The sequence below is a fragment of the Panthera leo genome, chromosome D4 (genome assembly GCF_018350215.1).
Source record: "Panthera leo isolate Ple1 chromosome D4, P.leo_Ple1_pat1.1, whole genome shotgun sequence".
Classification (NCBI taxonomy): Eukaryota; Metazoa; Chordata; class Mammalia; order Carnivora; family Felidae; genus Panthera; species Panthera leo.
In genome coordinates this window covers 68,719,015-68,745,383 of record NC_056691.1, presented here as the reverse complement: position 1 = coordinate 68,745,383, position 26,369 = coordinate 68,719,015, and the positions used below count along the sequence as shown (strand labels likewise).

The 26,369-nt window shown below is 44.2% G+C and overlaps 1 long non-coding RNA gene across 1 annotated transcript in view; it reads left to right on the top strand.

The window, feature by feature from the left end:
- Positions 1-26,160, top strand: part of LOC122205420 — a 194,231-nt gene extending 168,071 nt beyond the window's left edge. The window contains exon 4 of the long non-coding RNA XR_006196043.1: positions 26,079-26,160. This is a non-coding gene — a long non-coding RNA (uncharacterized LOC122205420). The remainder of the gene's footprint in view (positions 1-26,078) is intronic.
- The last annotated feature ends 209 nt before the right edge of the window (positions 26,161-26,369 follow it).

The following is a 26,369-nucleotide window of genomic DNA, read 5'->3' as shown; positions in this document are numbered from 1 at the left end:
TAGGGATCTTCCTGTCCAGAAGCAAGATATTCGTGACCTGAGCCCAGCCTCCCAGATGAGTTGCCCCTTGATCTATGAAACAGCGAGATCCATGAGAGCAGGCGGCCATCTGATCCAGCCAACATCCCATTTCTAGGTCAAATATTGAGTCCTCAGGAATCTGGCTTTCCATGCTTGTGTCAGAAAAAAGTCTTCACTATTAACTCTTAGCTTACCCACAACTTGCCTGTGGAGGCTCCTTTTCTACCACCTCCCCTTATGGATGGAAGGATAAATGAACGAAGAGACACAAATGTGCTTGCAGACCTCGTCCTGAAATCATCAAAGAGGTGCAACAGGGAGCTCACTGGGATATGTGGCACTATTATTTCTCTCTTTCTAGTGGGGAGGTTTTATGAATTGACTGTATCCCCCAAAATTCATATGTTGAAGTCCTAACTCCAAAGTGATGGAGATACGGCCTTTGGGAAGTAATTAGGGTGAGATGAGATCTTGAGTAATTAGGGTGTGATGAGAGCTTGTTCTCTGTCTTTCTGTAAGCACACATTGAGGAAAGGTGATGTGGGCATACAGTGAGAAGGCAGCCATCTGCAGACCAGAAAGGAAGCCCTCATCAGAAACCAACCATACTGCCTCCTTGACCTTGGACTTGCCACCTCCAGGGCTGTGAGAAAATAAATTACAGTTGCCTACCCTCCCATTCTAGGGACTTTTGGTATGGCGGCCTGAGCTGCCTAACACAGGAGGGAAAGACGATTCTTCTCTAGCGTTGACACCATCGTCCACCCGCATGTCCCAGCCAGAGCCCCGAGAGTCGTCCTTGACGCCCCTCCTCCTTCTACCTGCCTCACCTAATCAACCACAGTGTCTTAAAAAAACACATTTCTCCAACCTGCCTGGTTCTCTGCTGGAGCTCCACCAGAGGACTCACCAGGTCCTCTGCACGCCCTGGACCTGTGCACTAGTTCCTACCCCTAGCATTTCTCCCTAGGACTGCAGCAGCAGCCTCTCGATGGTCTCCTGCCTTTGCTCTTTCCATCCCAATCCAGCCTCCGAGTGACCAGTTACAAAACCTGAGCTGGCACTGCCCTGCGTAATGCCCCTCGTGGGTTCCCGTTCATCCAAGCTTGGCCCGTTACCTGGACACAACAAGGCTTCAGATAACCTGCCTCTGCCTACCTCAAAGCCTCATTTGTCGCCTCCGCATGACGCTCCCCATCCCCTGACCCACCGTACAGGCTCAGCAGGCCATCCTCTCTCACATTTCTGCAACGTCACATTCCCTAGTCTGCTTTCCTGACTTCCACTCTCCCTCTTCCCCCAGCAAATTCCTCCTTCTCCAAGGCTTCTCCAAAGCTCAGCTTAAGTCTTTCCTCTCCATGGAGTCTTCTCTGCCAGCCTCCCAAGCCCTCCCTCCAGGGTTGGAGACTTCCTTTGGGCTCCCATGAACCCTAGCTCATGACCATCCTGATGTTTATTGTGGGGTATTTTCATCGGCCAATTCCTTACTGGTCTGTCTCCCTTTTAGAACCAGGGTACAGAGTTTGCTGGGGCTGCCATAACAGAGCGCCATAAGCTGGGTGGCTTAAAACCACATGAATTTATTTTCTCACAGTTCTGGAGACTGGAAGTCGACAATCAAGGTGTTAGCGGGCTTGGTTTCTTCTGAGGCCTCTTCCTGGCTTTTGTAGACGGTCATCTTCTCCTCCATGCGTGTCCACATGGCCTTCTCTCTGTGAGCTATATCCTCTTCTTGCAAGGACACCGGTTGTGTTGGATCAGGGCCCACCCTAATGACCTCGTTTTAACTTAATTACTTTTTAAAGTCCTATCTCCAAATAAATAAAATAAAAGTCCTATCTCTAAGTACACTAGGGTTTAAGACTTCAACATATGAATTCTGGATGGGGATACAATTCGGCTCCTAACAACCAGCCCTGGGCTTCTTGAGAACAGGCCCTATGTCTCCTTCATGCTACATCATCAGATCTGGCCCAGAGCATGGGTCATGGCAGATGTCTCAGGAATTATCTGTGGAATGAAGATACTCCAGGGAATTCTGAGCCAGTCAGAGAGACCTGTTCTCTCTTTTCCATGGAGGCCAACTCCAGGGACCCCCTCCTCAAGTCCCATTCATTGTTTGAATCAGACAAACCAATCAAATGCTTAAAAGTTGCCAAGACAGTGACAGAGAACATACGATACTGGGAAGATTGTTTTGCTGGGGACAACCGGCCTGGACTCCAATCCAGGGTCCGTAGTAGCTGACTGTCCTCAAGGACAGTTAACTTCTCTGAGCTTTCATGCCTTCAAATGAAAAATGAACCCCTGGAAGAGAGCCAGTGGTTTTCATTCCTGGCTGTCCATTAAAGCCTTCTGTGGAAAGGCTTGAGCATTGATACTTCTTAAAGGTCCCCTAGGTGATCTGATGGCCAGAGTTGAGCGCCTCTAAGATCGAAGACAGACATGGTGACCTGTATCAGCTGTTGTGAGGAGCCCCTGATCTTACTAATGAACTTTGCTGGGAGGAGGAGCAGTATTTGTCCTGGTTTAGGCAACAATGGGAAGAGTTTCAAAAGTTCCCCATCTCTGAGCGGTTTCAAGTTCTTGGCAGATGGTAGAAAGGAAGAAGCAAAGCACAGATGTATTAACTCATTCGCCGCGCCGGGCACTGCGTTAGGTATGCGATGTCACAGAGTCACCACCACCCTGGGAATGTTCTGCCCGTGTCACAGCAAGGAGACCTGGACTCGGAGAAGGCAGATGACCTGCCTAGTGTGGCGTGCTTGTGGGAGGAGGGACTAATGCTGAGGTGAGTACCGTCCGCACATCCCATCCTTGTGGCGTTATAACGTGCAGAGTGGTGACCTTCCGGAGCCTGGGCCCAGGACAGTGGCATCCAGCAGGTGCTCCACAAAGATTTGCCAGGGGAAGGACAGGAAACAGCACTTACTGAGCGCCCCCGTGTGCTGTGCTATGTTTGTACGCTCTCACCTCATCTGAGTTTGGTAGCATTACCTGATGGTACAGACAGCTGGAGAGGGTAAATAACTTTCTCAATATGCTTCAGCAAAAACAAGGAAAAAAAAAAAAAGACAAAGCTAACTCTTCCTAAGGATTAGTAAAGGTCAGACAGCTCGTGTGTGGCTGGATCAGAGATTCCCAACCCAGGTTTCTCCGACTCCAGAGTTCACGCCTCCCCTCCCCACACTCCACTCCCCGACACATTCAGGACTTTGCCGGGCGTCTTCCTGGAGGCACTGACACGAGCTCACGGACACTTCCTCTTTTTCCACGTGACGGGGTCTGTCGGAAAGGGGGCTGTGGCTGCACGTCAAATGCTGCCCACGCTCTCCGCTGCATGGAGCCCCGGAGTCCTGGGTCCAGAGTGGAGTCTTAGGACAGAAGCGGCGTGTGCCGGTACGGAACCCTGTGCCCTGGGTAGGCTGCCCTTCTTAGGGTTACGTAACCAAAACTCGGAAGCTCGAAAAAGCTCCCTTGGCTCCACACAATTTCCAAGTCCAGACCAGACCCAGAGGGGGATTCCCTCTCGAATGCCAGGTATAAGTTCTGAGTGAGTATGAACTGAGCATGTCTGGGGACAAGAGGTAGGGGTGATGGTGGCTGTTGAGCTGAGGCTTTAGCACTCCCAGAGATGAGGAACTTCCCCCAGTAGAAGCTGGCTCAGAGGACAAGCGTGCTCCGTGCTCCCCTTCTGCCCACTAGAGGCTCGCCTGGACTTTGAGTGAGGCTGCAGGCACCAGGGGGGTTTTCCCTAGGAAGCCAGAATAACCAAGGCTTGCAAAGTTAAAAATAAGAGCTTAGATGTGGAAGGCATAGCTCAGCCCTCCAACTGAGTGATTCATAGCATGGAGGTGGGGCTGGCTCTGCCCTTTCATTTTCAGCTTCCTTCAAGAGGTTCCGAGGGAGATGTCTCTTCTGAATTGAAAGCAGGAGAAGAGTATCTGAATTATCTTAGTCTTTTGTCCTGTGGTACAAGCCCAACCATAAGACAGAGGCCTATTTTATAAATGACAGCTCCCTTCGCTAGCAGAAGGGGCTGCTGTCATTTAAATCATGGCACTTGTGACCGTTGGGAAGCACACAAATGTTGTGGCTATGGCACCAACTTTCGAGCTGATGTTTTCTGAGTTCAACCCTGACTCCATGCCCCGTGCTGGGTAACATTGGGCAAATTCCTTTACCTCTCTGAGCCTCAGCTTCTTCACCTGCAAGACAGAAGCCATAACAATAGAAGCTAAAATGTATTGAGTGCTTCAATGTTGCCAGGCACTTTGAGTGTTAGGAGGGATTTAAACTCAGCCGTGCAGCCTCCTTACCAAACCATCCCCCCACCCTCCCGCCCATGGTACTAAGTGTGTCAAAGCAGCCGTCGGCAGCTTCGATGGCTGACGTGGCATTTGTATTTCAGAGCTGTTGTTTAACTTTTGCTCAGTGAGGCAGACCCAATAGGAATGATGTTCCCGTTTTTAAATGAAGAAATGATGCTCAGAGAGTTTGAGTGGCTTTTCCGAAATGGCAAAGATGGGTCTGAGCCCAAGGCATAATCACAGTGCTAATGTGCCAGGCGGATGCCTTCCAGATGTCTCCATAGAGTAGTGGTTCTCAACCAGGGGTGATTTTCCCCTCCGGGGACATGTGGCAATGCCCGGAGATGGTTTGGTTCTCACAACGAGGGAAGGAGGAACTGTTGTTTCTGGTGTAGAGACTACTAGACTCTTAAACCTCCTGCAAGGCTCAAGACAGCCCCCACAACAAGGAATTAACCTGCTGTCAAAGGTCACTAAGGCCAAAGCTGATACAGACTAAAGCAGTAAGTCAAAGTGTTTCTATTTTACAGCTGATAAAGCTGAGGCTTAGAGGTTAAGTAACTTCCCCAGGGTCACATGGATAGGACATGGTAAAGAGGGCGTAAAAGCCAGACAGTTTGAATTTATACCTGGCTTGGTAACCACTAAGTGCTTACAAACATTATTTATTTTTTAAATAAAGTATTTGATAAACACAAAAATATATATCTGTAAGTATGAAAGCTAATGATATAAGGAGCCATTAAAAAAAACAACATTAATTGGGGCACCTGGGTGGCTCAGTCGGTTAAGCGTCCAACTTTGGCTCAGGTCACGATCTCACCGTTCGTGAGTTTGAGCCCCGCGTCGGGCTCTGTGCAGACAGCTCAGACCCTGGAGCCTGCTTCGGATTCTGTGTCTCCCCCTCTCTCAGTGGCCCACCCTCGCTCGCACTCTGTCTCTCTTTCTCCGTCAAAAAAAAAAAAACAAAACAAAAAACAAACCCAGAAACATTTTAAAAAGTAAATAAGACATTAAAAAAAAACATTAATTGTAATCCTCACCACAACTCCGCTGAAAGATAAATATTATTGTCCTTTCTTTACAAATGAGGAAAGTGAGGCATGGAGAGTATAAGTCACCATCCGAGGCCACACAACACATGACGCCATTTTAGGCGATTAACATTTGCTTGAGTGGCTTAGATTAGCATGCTTCAAAATCTACAGATATCAGAGCAACACAGTCATCAAAGAACTGAAAAACACCTGCTACAAATACAAAAGGAAATATTTATATAGATCTGATTGACATCAGGAAAAACTACGTTTAAAATCTGGGAAATTGTGTCCTATCCCACTACACCTTCTTTAAAAGAAGAAAGGGATAAGAAGAGAGGAGGAAGAGGAGGAAGAGAGCTCGTGGAGGCCTGAGATGAACTGCAGTGTAAGCTGAAATTCTATCCATGATGTTCCCAACTCATAATCCCAAAAGAAGTTAGATGAAAATAATAAAGCTACCGAATTCTGATCATACGGGAATTTTTTTCTAATCTAAAATCATTCATGTCTGAGTGAGCAATCCCAGAACATGAACGGTAGTTTTTATGACAAAGGACACTGACCACAGTGGCCCCACTTCCTTTTGTCTGACAGAACCCTGACCTGCTTTGCGGTCATCGGAGACACAACTGGCCTTCACGTAGGGGTGGGGCCTTCACTAGAAGGTAAGAAGACAGAATTTCTCCTCCAAAGCCCATTAGTTCCCTTTCCACAGGCCCCATAGAGTGGGAAGGCAGGACTGGGTGTAGCCTTTGCCTGGGAGGCTGTCAGATTGAGATGACCAAGAAAAAGTGAGGGGGCAGTTGGAGGAAATAAGTTTGGATTGAAACTTTGTGTTAGGGGAGGACCACAGAGATGTCAGGAAGTTTCACATTTTGACCTGATCAGTTCATTACAGTAGGAAGGGAGAGGGGTTGTAGGCACCAGACAAAACTGAGTGTTCTCCGTTCAAATAGAACCAGAGTCCTGAGTATACACTGAATCTTCCAGGGAAATTTAAGCATGACTCTGGTATCATGGAGGGTAGAGTATGTCCAGCGGGGACCCAACAGGTCTAGAAACGTGACCAATAAGCAAAGCATGCCAAAATCCACGGGGTGGCGAGAAGTAATGTTCCTGAATGTCACTAACAACCTAACTCAGAGGACAGTACAGTGTGTCTACAAAAAAGTTATCTCCCTTTCCTTTCTCATGGAGGGTGGCCAAGGCAATAGTGGAAAGAAAAATTATTGCTTGAAATATCGTCAATGAAAAGCAAACAAAAATGTGATTCAAATCTATCCCTCAGTGATTTGGAAAAGAAATAATAAACCAGATGTCATCTGAAATAACAGTGGAAACAAAATAAGTAAACATTAGTATCAGTAAACTAGATGAAAAACTGGTGCATATATTGTGGAGGCTGGACTTGGCAAGTCCCAGATCTACAGGATAGACCTTCAGGCTGGAGACCCAGGGAAGAGTTGCAGTTCAAAGTCAAACGCTAGCTACTGAAAGAATTCATTCTTGCTCTGGGGAGGTCAGTGTTTGTTCTATTAAGGCTTTCAATTAATTGGATGAGGCCCACCCATATTACGGAGGGTAATTTGCTTTGCTCAGAAGTCCACTGATTTATGTTAATGAATTCCAAAGCTCACTTTTACAGAAACATCCAGGATAACGTCTCGACCAAATACCTGAACACGATGGCCCAGCCAATCTGACACATAAAGCAAACCATCACAACTAATTTATGGCAGTAGTCTTTGTGTAGTGCTTTGTAATTTCAGTGCAAATTTTTAGCCTTTATTTATTCTTTCTTTTAATCCACTCCATACATTTTTTTGTGGATTAGCAAATTGAGGTCGAAATGCTGAGTAACCCCCCAGACACAACTAGGAAGCGTCTTGACCAGGTTCTCTGACCCATTTCACAGTGGTGCCAACACAGCCAGACTCCAGAGCTGTGCCCCTTCCCTGGGGTCAGACTCGTCTTTGAAAATAATAATCCAAAAAGAAAGACTGATGTGAACCTATCAGCCAAAAGAATTTATTATTGTGGGTGCCAAAGAGGAGGGCATAAGACTGAGGAATACCTCTCATATTCTTCGTTTGTAATGTTACCTATGACCAATGGTTTTACTAATACCCTCTTTTCCTTATTAGAGAAGATCTGGTCCAACCTTGAAGGTATTTTCTTTAAAACAGATGTCTTTTTAGGGGCACCTGGGTAGCTTCATCAGTTAAGCATCTGACTTGATTTCAGCTCAGGTCATGATCTCCTGGTTCATGAGATCAAGCCCCACGTTGGACTCTGGACTGTTAGTGTGGGAGCCTGCTTGGGATTCTCTCTCTCCCTTTCTCTCTGCCCCTCCCCTGCTCACTCTCTCTCTCTCACTCTCTCCAAATAAAAAAATAAATAAAGTTAAAAAAACCAGATGTCCTTTTAAAAATCAGTTTCTTACATGAAGCTTTTATATATTCATTCCAGTGACTTGTTTGTTCAGTGTCCCTCATATGCCAAGGAAGAAGGTAAATCCCCAGTAGTAAAGCACTGGACACGAGACACAAAAGTGTACATGCTGTATGATTCCATTTAGATGAAGTTCAAGAACAGATAGAATATTCAAGAAACTCAGAATAGTGAGTACCTTTGGTGGGCAGGCTGGAGACACACAGGAGGCTTCTGGGTGTTGGAAATGGTCCATATCTTGATCAGAATAGTTGTTAACACAGACGTATATGTAAGCGAAAAATCACCGAGCTTTTACACCTGAGATTTGTGAGCTTTATTGCCTGTATGGTATATCTAAATTGTATTAATTTGTAATGTTTATTTATTTTTGAGAGAGAGAGAGACACACACAGAGTGCGAGCGGGGGAGGGGCAGAGAGAGAGGGAGACACAGAATCTGAAGCAGGCTCCAGGCTCGGAGCTGTCAGCACAGCTTTTTAAATTTTAAAAAGAAATGTTATCTTAGAAGAAAAACAGAAGAATAGTTGGGGCAGGGGGACAAAAAACAAATCAGCATCGGGAAGTGTTCATTTCCAGCATTGCGCTGGTAAGTGGAACCATGAGCAAAATAAGAACATAACAGGGACACAGGGGTGGCTTAGTTGGTTGAGCGTCCAGCTTTGGCTCAGGTCATGATCTCACAATTCAGAAGTTCGTGCCCCACATCGGGCTGTCTGCCATCAGCACCAAAGCTGCCAGGGCAGAGCCTGCTCAGATCCTCTGTCCCCTTCTCTCTCTGCCCCTCCCCCACACGTGCTCTCTCCCTCTCTCTCTCTCTCTCTCTCTCTCTGTCTGTCTCTCTTTCTTCTCTCTCTTTAAAAAATAAATAAACATTAAAAAGGGTGTGGGGGGACATACCAGGTGGACATTTGTGGCAGAGTCAAGGGAGGCAGCAAGACCATAGGACTAGCACCTTTTTCAGTAGAAGCTTGCAGAGCAAAGCCCAACTCCGGGATGGGATGGAAGGAAGAAAGGAAGTTGGGAAATTCTGCTTAACACAATGAAATCACAAATATGCTATCTCCCGAACATCTTGGGGAAGGGGTGAATGCAAAGCCCCACATTTTCTTAGGAGATTTACAAGTCAAAGAATGAAGTGAAACATGACCTATTGTACTAGCAAGGTTTGGAAAAGCGAAACTGCTTTTTACTCTAAAGCATGATTTCCAAAAATCTGGAGCCATCACGTGTGGATGAGTAGGTCATATCTCCTGTGGGATCCTCGAGGAAATGGTATGTGGTCTGGTGGTGGGCCAAAGGAGTTACCTAACATTTTGGTAGAAAGCTCTGGTATGATGAAACCTCCTGGGTGAATGTTTTATGTCCCTGACCATGAAGACCCTTCCAGGGTAGGTGCAGATTTCTCTTTACATCCAGGAATAAAAGCTCTGTAGAGTGGCATTGTTCTCTTCCTAGCCCATGCTCCCCAGAGACTGTTCTCAGATGACAAACAAACAAGCAAACAGCTGCAGGCATGGATTTCTGGATTTTTTGATGGTTTCTAAGAATTGCTTGGGGATTTGGTGAAAAGAGAATTCTCCCGAATAGAATCATCTTGGATTTTCCAATTACATGCTCTAATTGCAACAAAGACCCAGGGCTCTAAGTCAGTCTGCAGCCTGTGTGCTTGACTCATTGGAAGCAGAGGGAGCTGGCCAAGACCAGTGTGGCCGCGGCCTGGCAATTGCCTTTGATTGGACTCTGCTGCCAGACTGAGTGTGAAGGAGCCGGGCCATGTCCCCCAACGATTTTGACTAAGAATTCCACACTTCGTTTCTGAAGAAGCGTGCTCTGAGCCATTGTGGCCGCCGAGTTGAGGGGCTAGCAGGGACTTCACTGGGCTTCTTACAAGCAATGCTTGTGGGGCTGGATCCATCCTGGTGGAAGATTCCTGGATGCCAAACCCTCCTGGTAAGGAATGTGCCAGCTGCCAACCATCTTCTAACCACCATCACAGCCTAGGGGCAGTGACCATATCTTCAAAATCCGAGACATATGAGTGTAAGAGGAGCATAGTGATCTGGGCAGGATTAATCTAGCAGTCATCTTGCCAAATGTTTATTACTCTTCCAGAATGGTCTCTGTTCCTTCACCTTTTAGCCACTTCCCTTCTCCTCCTCTTCCTCCTCCTCCTCCTCCTCCTCCTCCTCCTCCTCCTCCTCCTCCTCCTCTTCCTCCTCTCTCTACTTTTCTGTCTCTCTCCTGTGTGTTCAATCATAACCTTTATTTCCCTTCTTTTCTAAACTTTCTAAATCTTGACATTTTAGCTGAGGACTTCCTTTTAGATATGGAAATTGATTTCAAGGAAAAACTAAGAAAAATCCTTGACACTATAAAACACTGGAACAGGGGAAATGAACGCTCAAGTGATCACGTGGTGAGCCATGCAACGTGACATCATTTCCGTTCAGCCATATCTATCGCCTCTGCCAGGCATTGTGCCAGATGCTTCAGAAGATCAAGGTGGGACGGAAGGATACGAAATGGATGCACTGATAATAGCCAGCGCTTAACAAGCATTCTCTTCATGTCACTTTCTGTGCTAAGCTTTTTCTATTTATTCACTCATTTAATCCTTTCAAAACTTTATGAGGAGGGCTCTGTTGGCCCTCTATTACAGAAGGGGAACCTGAGGCTTAGAAGTTAAATACCTTGACAGGAATGACCAGCTAGTTAGTGGGGAGGCTGTCTGATCCCAGAGCACTAAGCTGTGTGCAGAGCCCTTCATTCACATTGTCTTACTCTGTTGTCACAACTAACTTGCAAAGTAGGCTGTGTCATCCCTGTTTCAGAGATGATGAAACCGAGTCAGAAAGGTTAAGTAGCTTATTTAATATCCCACAGCTAACCAGTGACATGAAAATTTGAACACAAGCTTGTTTATCTCCAGAGTGTATGTTCTTTCCACCAACTCATGTGGCCACATTCTCCAAAATTAAGGATCCCTTCATTTACTAAGAATATTAAGACATATAAACAGCTATGGAGCGTCTTCAGGAAGACAAGGTGTGGAGGAAGAGAGGCCATCTCTGGTTGAAGGTAAAGAAAGGCCTCCTGGGGAGGGAAGCACTGGGAGGGGCTGAGAGGGATTAAAAACCATGGCCCAACAACTGCTCCACATCTCCAAGCAGCAATGATGGCCTTAGCCTGGCTTGCTGTGTGGGGGTCTTAGTTCTCAATCTCTCTCTCTCTCTCTCTCTCTCTCTTTTGGTTCAGAAATCTTCTGGCAGAAATCTTTGGCAGAAGGATATCCAAATAGAAAAAGTAGAAGGAATTATTATGGAATGGTTATAGTTTTCCAAGAATATTACACAATGTTTTGCATACTATCAAAAAACCCACCTTTGATTAGTAATAATGACTACTTCGAGCTCTGGTGGCATCTTTCACCCAAACGCCTACCTCACAATCAAGGCAGCCTCATCATCAATAAGGAGACTGCCTCCCTGTCCTGATTACTATCTTAAAGTGGGGAAATGTTTCCAGGGCAGCCAAGATGGGATCTGTAAGTGGGTCACTAAGCCTCATAGAGAGGAGTCCCAGGATCCTCCCTCCCTCTCTGAGCTTGCTTTCTTGGCCCCCAGAAATGGCACATTTGTGTTGAGTGCCCGCTTTGGGTCAGGGACTGTGCTGAGGCTGGGAGATGTGATGGCCTCCGTGGAAATGAGGCAGAGGTGCTGCTATACCAGAAATGCCTCCAAATCTCTGCTCACGGTGAGGTCCTCCTGCCTGTTGCATAATGCAAATCTTACATAACTCGCTTTGAGCAACCTAGAATCTTGCTTCAAATCAAAGGTTTCACAACTGCATAGTTGATTTCCAGCATCCCATATTGCACTTAGTGTAATTATCAGAGACTAGAGAAGAAACCAGGTCAACTCCAAGAATTTGAGAAAACAATAATCAGTTCTTACGAACTCACTAAATGGGCCAAGTCCTGGGATTTGAAGCCAGGTCTGTTGGTGGAGTGGAGAGAGGGTGAGAATCAGGGCTGTCTTCACAGAGGGACTCTTGAATTAGGTTTTAAAGGCTTAACAGAAATGGATAGGCAGACACAGGTGAAATAGGCCCTCCACACAAAGTGAAAACATGTGCAAAAGTATGGGGGTATGAAACCGATGAGTTCATAAAACTATGGTAGTTTGGCATAACAAACTGGTGAGATCTACTATATCCTTTTAGTACAGGAGGATTCCTGCAAGCTCACTGAAAACTCTGGAACATCTGAGATACTCTCCAAGAGTATGTTGGCATGAGAATTCCATAGCCTCTTGAAGGAAAATGCAAAGCTGACCTTCCTGACTGGCTCACGTCTCCAGGACTATCAGGATTAAAATGCTAGTTTGCAGAGATCACGAATGTTCTTCAAGTGGGTCCTCACTCGAGCCTGGAATTCATCTTGGAATATAAGACCCAAGAGAAATTGGCCTCCGATTGGAATGCACTGGTTGACTACTGGTGAGGGGGACCAGTTTCTGAGAATGATATACACTTGTGTTTCTTAAATGCTTTCCCCTCGGGGCGCCTGGGTGGCGCAGTCGGTTAAGCGTCCGACTTCAGCCAGGTCACGATCTCGCGGTCCGTGAGTTCGAGCCCCGCGTCAGGCTCTGGGCTGATGGCTCGGAGCCTGGAGCCTGTTTCCGATTCTGTGTCTCCCTCTCTCTCTGCCCCTCCCCCGTTCATGCTCTGTCTCTCTCTGTCCCAAAAATAAATAAAAAACGTTGAAAAAAAAATAAAAATAAAAATAAAAAATAAAATTTAAAAAAATAAAAAAATTAAAAAAAAAAAAAATAAATAAATGCTTTCCCCTCAATCCTTGAAATGGAGAGGGAGCGAGTCAACTGAGAAGGAGAGCAAGTGGGAGCCACAGTGGATGTGAAGCACTACCAACAGAGCTCATGGGCTCTTTGGAAAAGCCATTCCCAAGCTTTCTCCCTGCGCCATGGTCTGTGCTGCTGTTACTCAGAAGAAAGTCGCAGTCCTTGGATCTGCTCCTAATTAGGTCAAGGCTTTATTTACAAACCCTTCCAGTGATGGGATGTCATTCTAATGCCTGTGAAATGTGTTGACGTCACTGCTGTAGTATCTCAGTCCAGAACACCAGCCCCAAAGGCACCACATGGCAGAGGCTGTCGTAGCTGGTGTTTTCTCATTAATAATAATGAAAGTACTCCATAGTAACCAACACGTGGGTATCACTTTGCCCTGAAACAAGCCATTTTCATATATAAGATTTCCTTTATCACCTATTACATAAGCCTCAGGTAAGCATCTCTAACGATAACTCTAGTTTACAAATGGGGAAATTTAGCTTCGAAGAGATGATACAGATTTCACGATGTCGTACAGATAGTGAAGGACAACACAAAGATTTGGGGGCCAGCTCTTTATGGCTCCAAAGCCCATTGCCTTTTCAACGTGTTTGCTATCAAAGCCTTTTGAGGCTCCATAAACTAATACACTTAAGTCCTAGTGCTCCTAAATGTCCTGTAGTTAGGCTGTCCTTTTACTCAAATGCAACCACTCAGTTTGGGGTGGGAGAAAAGTACGGCAACCTTGTGTACTCAATGACCAGGCACCAAGCCACATGCACACTGAATATGTCAGGATACAGCAACCTCCCTTGAAAGTTGCCTGTCTCGGGGTGGGGCGATTACGTTTTTCTTGTTCACCACTATATCCCCAGCACAGTGCCTGACACTGGAAGGCATTCAGTTGAACTGAGATGCTCATCTTTATCCCCATTTCTTAAAGAAGGAGCCCAAGACTCTGAGGAGCTAGCCAGCACACTTGAGATTATAGGGCCTGTGAGTAGCAGAGCAGGAGCTCAGACATAGGCTGCTGGTGGCCACAGATCCCAGTCTGTCCTCTGCCTGGAGCTGAAGCTGCCCAGCAGCCTTTCCAGCTACCAACTCTTTCTCTGAACTAAAGAGAGTTAACAAAATTGCCCTTGCATTTATTTGCCCAACTTGGATGTCCAAAGGGGGTGTGTATGTCAGCATGCACACGTGCTTGTACATGCTTGGGTGTTCGGGGAGGATTTATAGAGTATATGGCAGTCCTTTCTACTTCATTTGCTTTTAGTCAGGAGACTCTAAATTTCTGAGAATCCATTGCTAGGAGCATTTCTAGGAGACTGCTCATTTTGCCAAGTTTCTAGATAAAACATTCTGCACGTTCTTTCATTCTTACCTTAGATTTAATTCAGACTATCTCTCTTATGTTTCTTTTCCTTTTTCTACAAACTAGACCATCCTTGAATGCCAAGCAAAGTTAATCTTAGTGCACGAAAGACCCAGCCCACTAGGATTGCCATGTGAAAAACACAGATTTTACCACAGTGATGGGTCTTTCATCCTTGGGGGTAAGAACTGGGGTGGGGGGGTTGCCTCCTTCATCTCAGAGGCCGCAGACATCTATGATTAACTATACAAAAGTGCCAGTTTGATGATAAAAGCTGTACTTAACATTGATTCCTCTGCTATAGCAGGAGTCTGGGGGGGTGCAGCATTTTTTTTTTAATGGAAGCTTTTGTTAACATCAGATATCTAATTAACTTAGGTTTTAAAACGACTGAGGTGCTGTGTCCTCAAGAGAGATGGTTATCAGAATAGTTTCATCTCACACAATTACGCTACACCTACTCTAGAAGAAAGAATTAAAATGTTTCTTTCCTAAAGAAAGCCAATGTATCGAATAACAAGGAAGCATTCTGTGGTGGGATCCCTGTCCATGCAGTTGAGGCTAGATCAACTTACTAACAAGCATAATCATCATATCCAGAGTTCGCCTCAGGAAATGCCTTCCAGAATTAAAAAAAAAAACAAAAACAAAAACAAAAAAACACAGCGTCTGTGCCCACAAGGATGATTTGGCTCCCCCGACGATGAAAGGCTCCAGCTGCTCTGCACTTATAATCAAACTGACTCCCCCCTCAGTCTCCCCCTGCTCATCCATCACACGGTAATAACAGACTTGCTGTGGCTGCCGATCTCCAAAATGGTGTTTAGGGCATCAAATGCTTCCACTACCACCTCCTTGCATGATGACTCCCAAGTGTGTGTCTTCAACCCAGGTCTTCCTCTCCCATTCCCCTAGACTCCGAATCAAGTTCCTCAGCTGCTGTTGGACATGCAGACTTGCTACCAATACTCTCCAGGACAATGTCTCCAAAACCAAGCTCACCCTCTTCCCCTCTTCGCCTCCCAGCACAAACGCGCTCCTTCGCTCAGATTCCCCGCCTGACCAGCCCCACTATCCTGACAGTCGCTCACGACCCTTATTGTAAGGGTTAACATTATTATTTTTTGGTAGACTTTATGTTTGAGAACAGTTTTGGATTTACGGAAAAATTGGGAAGATAGTGCAGAGAGTGCCTATATACCCCATAGTTAGTTTCCTTGTGAGCATCTTATATTAGCGTGGTTCATTTGTTACATGTCATAAACCAGTATTGGTGCATTGTTAACTAAGGTCCGTACCTTATTCAGATTTTACCTCAAATATCCATTTTTAGGCCATTTGGGTGGCTCAGTTGGTTAAGCATCTGACTCTTGATTTCAGCTCAGGTCATGATTTTGTGAGATTGATCCCTGCATCAGGCTCTGCACTTACAATGTGGAGTCTGCTTGGGATTCTCTCTCTCCCTTTTTCTCTACCCCTTCCCCACTCTCTCTCTCTCCCTCTCTCTCTCTCTCTCTAGCCCTCTCCCTTTCAAGTAAATAAATGTTAAAAAATAAAATAAAATAAAATAAAATAAAATAAAATAAAATATCCATTTTCTGTCCAGGACCCCATCCAGGACACCACATTACATTTTGTAATCATGTCTCCTTAGTTTCCTCTCAGCTGTGAATCCCTCAGGCTTTCTTTGTTTTTAATTAGCTTAATAGGTTAGACTACTGGTGGTCAGGTATATTCTATAATATCCTACTGAAATTTGCTGATGTTTTCTCATACTAAAATAGGGTTATAGGTTATTAGGATAAACACTACAGAAGTTAAGTACTGACATTATTTGTAAAGCATTGTTTGGACATTGGACAGGGTTGGTCACTGCCTTCGTTTAATAGAGGAAAGGTTAATACTAATTCTGATATTGCAGTTATTAAACCGAATCATAGTTGTTGTTTTTTTTCCTCTTCCCTTCTAGTCTGTAAACTCTTTGAGGATAGAGACTGAGCCTGATTCATCTCTTTATCTTCAGAATCTAGCACTGGGCATGAGCCCAAGTCTATGACTGAGACTTGAAAAATGGGCTTGAGAAATGTTTGAAGCTTTGGTTCATTGCCTCATCTGTAGAGTGGGATAATAGAATATATTTCTAAGGATTTTTTATGATGAAATTAAAATATTAAGATCCTCGGCACGGGGCCTTGCACACAGAACAAGTACTCAAATATGTTACCTGTTACCACTTCTATCACCGTCATTAGGATCTATGTGTTATGCAAGATACACTGGAGACCCAAAGACTTCACTATGTTCTGCTCCATATCCAAAGTAGTAAATTTAGTGATTCAATGGGAACAGAAGGGCCAAGCTCAGCTTTACGCTTTATAGAATTCTCTTCTGTAAAATTCATGCTGCATTTGGTGCACTCTGATAGGACTACCTTGACAAGACTCCTTAACAATGGTCCAGATGCAAAAGAAACATAAGGCATCTACTATCAACGCCTTATGAATTGACTGCCACTAATAATACAGGGCAGCATTTGATGAGAAGCCAACCAGAGGCAGTGTGGATGTGGGAAGTTCTGAGAAGGGGCTGTATCTGTGTGGGCTCTATCGTTACAAAGACCTGATAAGTGGGCATTGAAGGATGGGCCACATTTTGATAGGCAGAGAAAAAGGCTATAAAGCCATAAGCAGGGATCTGGAAAGAGTGCGTACACAAAAATTCAGTGCCTGAGAGGACCCCTACCTGCCTGGCCCCAGGATTTAGGCAATCAAGAGTAGGAGGTGACATTGGACAGGACATTAGAGCAAGATAACAGGAAGGGGGTGGCTTGAAAGCTGGCCTGTAGAGTAAAGGAGAGACACTTATATTTTTGAGCAAGAAATAAATGGGTAAAGATGGAATTTTCAGGAGGTAGCTTTGCCTGCAGTGGGCATGACTAGCTGGAGAGGGAAAGACTAATGGTGAAAAGATTAAGTTCATTCATTCATTTATTGATCCATTGGTCACATATGTACTTGGCAGATACTTACCGAGCTCCTTTCAGACTCTGGGCATATGCAGGCATATAGGTCTTAGTCCCTGCCCTAAGGGTCTTATAGACTAGAGAGAAGGGAAGATTAAAGAAGTCTCTGCTCTTCACCAGACTAGCTCACAGCAAAGCCAGAGAGAAAAGATGGGAATAATATGTGGGAGATAGATAGATCAATGGATAAATTAGATAACATATCTCTTATAAAAGCAAATGAAACAAGTTATGGTTCAAGAAGTAGGAGGAGAATCTAAGAGGACAGAGGTTTAAGAAGGGGGTAATCAGTGATGTCAAACACTACTGGTACAAGATACAGAACTTGCCCAGGGACAATGACACCTAACAGCAACAATGACAATAAACAACAATGACGACAACAACAATAATACCACTTTTAAACAATTGCTGTGTTCCAGAACCTGAAACCATTCTTTTTTTTAATGTTTACTTATTTATTTTTGGAGAGAGAGAGAGAGAGAGAGAGAGCGAGAGCGAGCACAGAGCCCAATGCAGGGCTCGAACTCACGAACCATGAGATCACAACCTGGACCGAGATCAAGAGTGGGACACTCAACCAACTGAGCCAGCTAGGCTCCTCAGAACCTGAAACTATTCAAAGGCACTTCATATATGTTTTCTCATTTTTCTTTGTGCCTAATGCAGCATAAGGTACGCAGTACTTCTCAATAAATGACTCATATTCTAGGCCAAACTTGAGCACTCTTAGGAATCTGGATGTTTGAATAATATGGCTGGTGCTGGAATGTCAGAAATAGGGTTTATAGGTTGATAGAGTAGTAGTTTCTTTCCTTTGGTCACACTGTCTGGGTTAAATCATTGGTTTCCTCCTAAATGGTAAAATCTGGTCTGATAACATACCTTCCCTTTGTCCTGTATGAGAATGCATTTCTTACTATGTGGGGTTGGGTGGAGCCCAGAATGTTCTTCAACCTAAACTCTCTGGCAAATAGGACCACTGAGTAATAGCCTGGACCTTTGGGAGATCAGTTATTCTTTTCCTAAAGCATTGATGTTCCAAAGCACATTCTAAAAAAAAGAGAGCGTGTGTTCTGAGCATAGACTCGATTCAGACAAGGAATCTGGGGAGGTGGGCAGATGGAGATGGACTGTACTTTCAAGAAAAGTGGTTGATGGCCTTGTTGTCTCCATGGCATCTCAGAACTGCTTGATATTCATCCAGAAACTGATCATATTTTAGAACAACAGGAGATTTCTGCTGAGTAACTGTTTGGGGAACCAAGTCTCTCTCAGAATGCAAGGGGTGACATCATATAAAAAAAATTATTATCATTGGTGTGCCTTCCATTTAGGCTAGGACTCACTAACTGTCAACTGCATGAAGTGGCTTTCCACATATATATGAGTTGCCCATCCAACAATCTCTTTATAAAGAGCTTTCAGAGATACAGTGGAGTACATTATAAAGTTACAGAATACAAATAAGAAAAACAAACACGTTTTTAAAACTCAACATGTTTAAAGGGGGAAGAGGAATTCGGGTGCTAAAATAAAGCTTAGCAAGCATCTCCTTTAAGCCAGCAAGGCTACATCCTGCTCATAAGGCCTGCCCTAATAAAAGACAGGCCTATAATGCCCTCTGCATCATGGACTTAGTTCTAAACTCTTCTTGCCCTGATGTTCACTCCACTTCTAGGAGGGCATAGAGCATGACATAGGTATTTTTTAGGGTGGAAGATTTCACCCACGATCACTCATGTAGGGAATCCAGGATTCAAACCTTGTTCTTCCATCTGCTCCCAATTTCTTCCTGTCCATCCGGTGGCCTTCCAAAGGCTGACATTGACCCCATGATCAATTAAAAGTTACAGGCAAAATCAGGTTCCTTCAGAAAGCATGAACCAGTCTGGAAGAAAGAAGTGGGACAGCGATTGTGAGAATAAAGGGTTAGGTGACAGGAATCAACATTAGTGGGTAGCTTAGTTGTGATAAAGAAAAAAAAAAAAAAACAACTAGTCACTACAGTTACCTGCCTTGTCCTTTCCAAGACCCTTTTGCTCTTTACCCTGTGTTTCCTGTAAGTACATCCTCTTGTACATGGTATTTTGAAATCATATGTCTACCAAGTACATGATTTAAGTTTTGCTTTTCAAATATGTATGAGGACTTGTGTTATATAGGAAAGCTGGTCAGAGGCCATGCCTGTGGTGGCAGTAAAGCAAGCCCGGTGGGTTGTTCTGTCCCAGCTATTAAAACATTTAACTTCACAATTTGTAAAATATTTCAATACTGGAGGGAGGGAGATGTGAGGATGGGCTGCTGCACAGGGGAGAGAATGGAATCCTATGTGGTCAGGAAGAAGCCAGACAGCCCCCACAATGCTGCCCTCAGGGCATAAGGGGGGCTCCAGGGTTTGGCCACCTGCTCCCAGGAAGAATGCATCACAGGTGAGATATGTGCCTTGTTCAACCTGGACCTGGCCTCATTTACTTTTAATTCTGTGTCTCCATGAAAACTTCCAGTGAATGGTAGAGATGGAATGGGAATGGAGTCCCATCAGCAGCAGGTCCTCATGGACGGGAATCCCAAATCCTTTTAACTTGCTTGGTAGCACTGTGGAATTTCCATAACTAGACACACACACACACACACACACACACACACACACACACACACACACACATTTTCCTGAACTTTACCCCTCTGTCTAAAATCCATTGTTCCTAAAATCATAGCAGATTTGTCAACATTTGACTTGGGATGGATGGGAAGAAAAATAAAGCAGGGTACAGTAATTCAATTTGACAAAACTCAATGTTTATTCAACTTAGCTCAAATGTTTGTTTAACACCCTACTAGACCATGGTGTGGGGAACCAGACAGGGTTTCTGCCCCAAAGAATCCCAACCAAATCGGTACACTCCAGGCTCATGTTTCTTTCAGGGCAGCACTCACGTGACCAGGCTTAGTTTCACCTCACGAGTTTATGAAAATTCAATTCTTTGGCCACCTGCTGGCTTACAAAATTATGATATCTAGTGTGGTAGGACCCAGGAATCTGTGTTCTTAAAAAGCCATCACAGGTGACTCTGACACATTGTAACTTTGAGATTATCTGCCTTACTTTGGCTCCTAACCAACTATGGTGTTTTATTTCTGGACCTCAAACACAACTTGGTGGCCCACCTGGTGATGGCGGCCACCACACCACATTTGCAGCACACATTTCTTGAGCCTCTAACATGCAGGAAATTGCAACTGACTTCACCTGGGACTCCGGAACAAAAATATCTTGGCCCAACCAAAAGCTCTTCTTGGCCCATATGTCACAAGAACAAACCATAGAGAAAAAGATACAACCATAACTTGAGGAGTAGAATGGAATTCAGTGCCCAGACTTTAAGTTCAAATGTACACATTAGACTGGCTCCCTTCCACCACCTGGTCCCCAGCACTAACCTTTGAAGTGGGTACTTTGACCATCTGTGTTTCACAAAATGAGGGTGTCAGCTCAACAATTCTGAGTGGCCTGTCCATGCTACAGAAATTTTAATCCAGCTCCCCTAACTCCAAGTCCAAGGTTATTAGAAGCTTCCACTTTGGGAAGAACATTTCTATAAGGTCCATATCCAAGGGTATAATGCTTCAACAGGAAATGGGGCAGATGTAGGTCAACCACAGCCACTGCGAACAGGCTGAGATATGCTGTTATAGGTCATTGACCTAAGCCTTGGATCATAGGTTGGGTCATAGGCCTGCCTTTGCTGCTTACTAACTAGGTGACCTCTGATATGTTACCACCATCCATGCAGTTGTCCAAACGCAAAGCCCATGGCTTGTCCTCAACACCTCCCTCTCACTCTTCATGTAATCCACCCTTACAGATTTTGCCTTCTGAATATCTTCAAGTTTGCACACTCTTCATCCCCACCGATATCACCTTAGAAGTCACAGCATGTCAGTCCCTTACTTAAAACCCTTCAACAGCTCCAATTTATCTTGGGATAAAATGGAATCTCTTGCTACGGCCTCCAGGGTCCAGCATACCTCCACAGACTCATCCTGAGCCACTTGTTGCTTTGCTGTCTGGGCTCCGGTCACACTGGTGTTTCTATCTTTCAAATACTCCATGTTTCTTTCTGCTCTGAAGCCTTGAGAGACTTTGGTCCTCCCCAGGGAATACTTCTCACATCCTAATTCACCCACTGAACTCAACTCATGCTTCAGATCTTAGCTCATTATCTTTGCCCTTGAGGGCCTTCCTCATTCCTCCTGCCCCCTCTTCCCTACCACTAACTCAGTTCCTCCTGTTACACACTCTCCTAGTTCGCTGCACTTACCATAGTTTGCAATTATGCAGCCTGTGGTGACTTCCTACCTCATCTATAGAGTGTGAACTCACTCTTAGTACCTGATTACAGAAATGGGACATTGTAAAAACAGTAACAGTGGAGCTGGTGCTGGTGCAGCTTATACCAGTAGCTAATGTCATTGTGTGAAGCATGTGCCAGTCTTGCTCTTAAGTGCTTTCTTGAACCGGTTCTCTTAAACCTGAACAACCTGGGATGAATTAATGTACCTAATTTCTCTGAGCATCATTTTCCTTATAGACAAAATGGAGAAAGTAACATGTGAGAAAATCACAACCAAATTTGAAGTACTTTGTATTTTCTTTAACGATTCACAAATGAAAGGATTTAATATTTTATTTTATTGCTATTTACTTAAATTCGAGTTAGTTAATATACAGTATAGTCTTGGCTTCAGGAGTAGAACCCAGTGATTCATCTCTGACGTATGACGTCCAGTGCTCATCCCGAGAAGCGCCCTCCTTAATGCCCATCACCCATTTAACTCCTCCAGCAACCCTCAGTTTGTTCTCTGTATTTAAGAGTCTCTTAGGGTTTGCCTCCCTCTCTGTTTTTATCTTATTTTTCCTTCCCTTCACCTGTGTTCCATCTGTTGAGTTGCTCAAATTCCACATATGAGTGATATTATATGATATCTGTCTTTCTCTGATGACTTATTTCACTTAGCATAATACCCTCTAGTTACATCCACATTGTTGCAAATGGCAAGACTTCATTCTTTTTCATCACTGAGTAGTATTCCATTATATGTATATACCACATCTTTATCCACTCATCAGTCAACGGACATTTGGTCTCTTTCCGTAATTTGGCTGTTGATAGTGCTGCTATAAACATTGGGATGCATATGCCCCTTTGAATAAACATTTTTTTTGTATCCTTTGGATAAATTCCTAGTGGTGCAATTGCTGGGTCATAGCATAGTTCTATTTTTTTTTAATTTTTCCATGGGTTTTAAAAATTATAAGCATGTGTATATAAAGCCACTTTTACTTTATTTTTTAATTTTTTTAAATTTTTTAAGTTTATTTATTTATTTAGAGAGAGGGAGAAAGAGAGGGAGGGGCAGGGAGAAGGAGAGACAGAATCCCAAGCAGGCTCCATGCTGCCAGTACAGAACCCGATGCTGGGCTTGAAACCGTAAATCCCGAGACCATGACCTAAGCCAAGGTCAAGAGTCAGACGCTTAACTGACTGAACCACCCCAGGTGCCCCACCCTTTACTTTATACTAAATCATCATTTCTCCACTTAAAACAAAAATTATCACCACCAATCCCCAACAAAGAGAAAACATAAATTAAGATGTAAATTTTCCCTAATGAGAAAAATTCTTAAGATTTCTTTGGGTAGAGTAGAGCTTTGGGGGGCCACAAACCATGGGAATACCTAAGTTCTTTTTTTTTTTTCTTTCACATCCAAGATGCAATTTTTATCCCTTTGGCAGTAATATCCTCCATTCAAGAACAAATGTCCTAAAAGAAATGAAAGAGGAAAGGAGAAAGGGAAGAAGAAACGGAGGGAGGGAGGGAGGGAAGGAAGAGTAAATTGGAGGAGCTGTAGAGATGCCTTAATGGAAGATGATGGCGGGAGAAGCCGATGAAGCCAAGCCACCAGTTGTCAGCATTGTGATGGGGCCACCTCTGCTCCTCATATTCCTCTCTGTTCCTCTCTGTATGAATGTCTGTTCCCTTCTCATTTCTTCCACTTCTCCCTCCTCAACTGCCATCCTGAAACATGCCAGATGAGGCTCAATGGTGTGTGATCCGAGTGTGAGCATCCGGGCCCAGGTGCCGTCCTCAAGGACATACAACTTGCTGATGACAGAATTCCACCCAGAGAAGAGTTGAGAAAGGCATAACCCCTTTGGGAGAATCTGGAGAGGCTGCAGAAAGTAAAGTAGCCTTTGGATTTGGGCTGGAAAGAGGGACAGGGCTTTGATAGGCAGTGATAGGAAGGGTGAGGCTGAGGGGAGGAAAATAAAGGCATCAAGAGTAGAGGATGCGGCCAGGGGAATATCTGGTGTGACGGTGTCTGCTATGACGGGAAGGAGTGGCAAGTAAGACTAGAACTCTTGGAGATTCTTGAATGACAGGATTAAAGATTTACTAGGAGTCATGGACTGGTCATTCACTGGTGGAGTGATCCGTACTGGCAGCTGAATGGAGAGTGAAGCAGGAGCAGGTAGAAGGAACCCAAGGAGCAAAGTTTTCTCATAGACCAGGACCACATTTCCCAACCACACTTTTGACTGTTGGAGCTCAATGTTGGGGGGGAGGGGCAGTCCTGTGCATTGTAAGACGTTTAGTGGCATCTCTGACCTCTACCTACTAGATGCCAACTGGGACAACCAAAAATGTCTCCAGACATTGCCAGTGTTCCTTGGGGGACAAAATTGCCCGTTTGAGAACAACTGAGCTAAACAAGGACTAAAGAGGGACTGACCCAGGGTGGCCACAAAGGAAAAGGAGGACAGCCACCAGACAGCTGATGTTTTAAACTTTACAAATGTGAGGATAAGGCAAATGTGTTTCAAGTATGAATGGTTGGGAAAACGGCAGTAAAATTCATGGAGAATGAGCATAGAGAGAGGGGGAGAGAAAATCCTAAGTAGGCTCTGCCCTGTCAGCACAGAGCTTGACATGGGGCTTGAACTCACAAGCCATGAGATCAAGACCTGAGCTGAAATCAAGAGTCAGGTGTTTAACCGAACGAGCCAACCAGGCTCCCCAAGGAATTTCATTTTTTAAATGCTTTGCTTGCTATTTCTGGACACGTGTAGAGATAGAGATGTCCTATAAGTTAATAGATGTACAGAAAAACTCTCATGGAGCAAAGAATAGGTGGATCGGTGGCATCTGTCGAAAGAGAATGGAAGCTAGAGACAGAATCATGGTGATGAACAGAATCACGACAAGAAGATCTAGAGATGAGAGCTGAGTTTAGAACCCTATGTAGTGGTTCTTGCAATGAAGAGTAACAAGGTACAAGCAAAGCATATTTTCCATGGTGTAGCCCGGTTGGTAAAGAAGAATAAACTGAGCTCCTTGGGAATCCAGATGCTCGGCTCAAAGCTATCTCAAAAAGCAGTTTTCATTGCAATTGCAAGTTTCATCTTTAAAATTCTTTTGAAATATGTAGCTTAGCACATATTATGGGTTGGTTTGCTTTGCCATGAAAATATTTTAAAGTATTTATTTACTTTCTCCCCACAATGCTTAAGCAGTATAGTCTAGTAGATTCAATTTTACTGGCCAACAGTTTTGCCCACCCCCTCATCCAGGGCACTCATACCCTTGTTTGAGATACAGGAGTAGAGAAAATAATACAGAATTGGGAATTTGACAAATACAAATGCAGTTTCTTATCCTGCCACTCATTAGCTGTGTGACCTTAAGCAGGTATCTTGAGCTCTCTGAACTTTGGTTTCTCAACACTAAAATTGGGCCACTACTGCCAACCTCCATTGTGAAGGTCAAATGAGATAAAATATATAAAGGGAATAACAGATGTTTAATAGGCAGCTCGTTTATTGTTTGGATGAGGGAGAAAGAAGGTGGGATGTATAGAAGCAGAGAAGGGATGCCTGAGATACTAAGAAAAGGTAGGTTAATATCCTAACAGCTTGAGGAAGACACCATTCCCAGAGTTAAATCGTTTTGTAGCATTATCAACTGGCTCAGAAAGGTAAAGGCACCTGAAAAGAATCTTTGGAATTGGCATCTCAGCTTCTTTTCTGTGGAACAAGAGAGCAGTGATAGGGACCTGCTGGATGGTGCAGTGCAATTAACTAGCAAGTAGAAGGTGACTAGGAGGAAAAAACCTAGAACATTCTTCCCACCAATTTGATGAGGAAGGAAAATGCCGCGGTATGGGCGGTAGCGAGACTGGACAAGGTCGTGAAGATGAACTTACAAGGGACTACCTGAGCTTTGAAAAATCCATCAGAAAAAGAGCTAATAGGCAGCACAACCTGAATGGAACATCCACACGTAGGACAGTACGTCAGTTGTGGGCTTGCATCTTGCATTTTTTTAGGCAAACATTAGAAAATCATTCATTGCAGATTTCTTGCACTGTTACACATACACACATATGCACCATGGCTCTATGGTTATTACAAGTATAAGCAAATGCCATGTTTAAAGAAAATCAGACAGAACAGTTTATTATGAGTCTCTAAGACAAAATAAAAATTATGTACCATATCTCCAAGTTAGTACATAATGGAATTTTTTTTTCCTTAAAATATCTCCTACAGCTTGTGTTTCAAACTTTTTAAAGGTTTTTAAAAGTTCTGCCCTAAACAATTCCAACCGTAGTTTAATCTATTGTAACAGTTCCTCGGCATAATGAGTCCTCCAGCATCGTAGCTCACACCCTTCCCTAATGTGGTAAGATCAGTGGAAGCCCCAGGCTGGTAAAAGATACCTAAGTCTGAAAACATCTGCAGCTCTCTGCAGGCATGTGTTATGGAGGCTGAATCACAAAATATACCGAGTCACAAAAACAACAAATTGATGACAGTGAGATTTTGTTAAAATCACCGTATCGATAGTAACTAGATTTTTAGGCATTGGGATTAGGTATTGACATAAAGCTAATAAATATCCCGTCTTCTTATATAAAGAAGTATCATTTCTTTAAAACTAACAGGGTATCCTGGGAGCAAATCACCATCAGCCACTCCTCTAAACTCCTGGATGTTGTTCTGAGACATCTCACCGTGACAGCACCTGTGACACAGGTAAGCTTCGTGGAAATGCTCAGGTGAAGAGGGGCGAGGGGAAGTTGACGGAAGGACAATTTTCACTGATGGCAGGACAAGCGATGAGGAAATAGCTTGGTCACAGCTGGCTCCAATCAAGTCTTTACCACAGAGAACAACTCTCACACTGGGAAGGTCAGTGGAATTCTTTATATTTAGGAGTTCTTTCTTATAAAAAA